A 1564-nucleotide genomic window follows, 5' to 3' on the forward strand; every position below is an offset into this window, starting at 1 on the left:
TAAAAAGCTATAAAATGGATTGTGAAAATTCTCTACTTAGATTTCTCTTGTATTATCATTACACTTTAAATTTAACCCTGTCAATAACTCTATGGGGGAAATCTGGAATTATATTAATAATTTTATAATAAAAGTTATAAAATACTGTATTCATTTTTTTCCTGCTGGTTATATATTTTTTTATTTTAGAAGGCTATATGTAGCTGTAGCATATGTACTGTAATAACAGTCTTTTACTATAACCTCATAGTGTTACTTCTACTTAGTATAGGATAATTATAAAAATAAAAAAAAGTAAAGCACTTCAGGGACTTTCAATAGCTACATGAGTATGCACATGTTTGTTCATTTTTTAGACCACTGTATTATAATTTGTTAGCTATTAATCACTATTATGAGGGACAACGTAGAATAACCAATTTGAGATTTTAGATATGACTGTTGCGAAATACTTAGGCTAAGAAGCTGATTGGCTTCCAGAACTATAATCTATATCAAGTTGAAGCAAGTGAAAGCAAACTCTGCACTGAAAATGTAAGATTATAGAGAAGAACAACTTCAATTAAAGCAGTGTGCTTTTATAATTTCTCAACATTACAAAAGAACTCACCACCAACTAAAAACTAGTAATCAGAAATAGGAAAACTATTTTTAAGCAAATTTCCTACTAATTAGCGACATGAACCCTCTTTTCCAGTCTTGCTGGTTGCTCATTATAGAACCCCTCCCCCATCTCACTTTTTAGGACCTCAAAGATCTCAGTCTCTCCTTCCCCAACTAAGGTAATGTTTCTGTGCTGAGCAATTTAATACTTAATTATATACTCTTTTGTGCTACTCTCTAATTGTTTTAGGCGCGCTATAGATTCTCTTCTCAACTACATTGTAGTCCCTGAGGCTAGGACCGTGCGTCATATTTATTTGTAAATGCTTTTTATGCTAGACATGGTAGGCACTAAGTAATGTCTTGGAAAAATCTAAAAATAACCATTGGTTTTTTTATAAATGTGGTCAGAGCTCAAAGCAACAAAACTTCATTCTGTGGCTACTTGCTGAGCATTCATGTTTTCAAATTCAGAGCCTCTGTAGTGAACATACTTCCACTCAAGTTGGCTTAGCTAGATAGATATCTAAAATAAGCAGACAGGATGATTTCATGGGACCCAACTGCAGCTTGGCGATTAAGACTGCATAGAACTAGATCTGGGAACTGGAATGTCAGAAACTTGTCAAGTGTTTTTCCTAAAAGCCAACATGATCCTTTTTTTGTAATTTTCCCATCCAGCAGCTTCTATCTCACTCTGTGGATGTAAGCTGGGTTCTCGCACCTGTGTTCCAGCATTAAGCTTCCATGCTAAGTAAATCTTTTCTCCTGCAAGTAGGAATAACTCATTTTTTTTTTTTTGCAAGGTAGAATAACTCTTACTTTTCTGCAAGTAAGAATAATACGCCCAGGCTTCACATCCTATTTCCAATTTTCTGGCCAAAACTAAAATACAATTGGCTTATGATGGATCGGATATTAGCTCTTGTCCCCATTAGTTGTTGCCTGAATAGCAAGAGGC

This window comes from Condylura cristata, unplaced genomic scaffold (genome assembly GCF_000260355.1).
Source record: "Condylura cristata isolate star-nosed mole 26May11 unplaced genomic scaffold, ConCri1.0 scaffold00020, whole genome shotgun sequence".
NCBI lineage: Eukaryota > Metazoa > Chordata > Mammalia > Eulipotyphla > Talpidae > Condylura > Condylura cristata.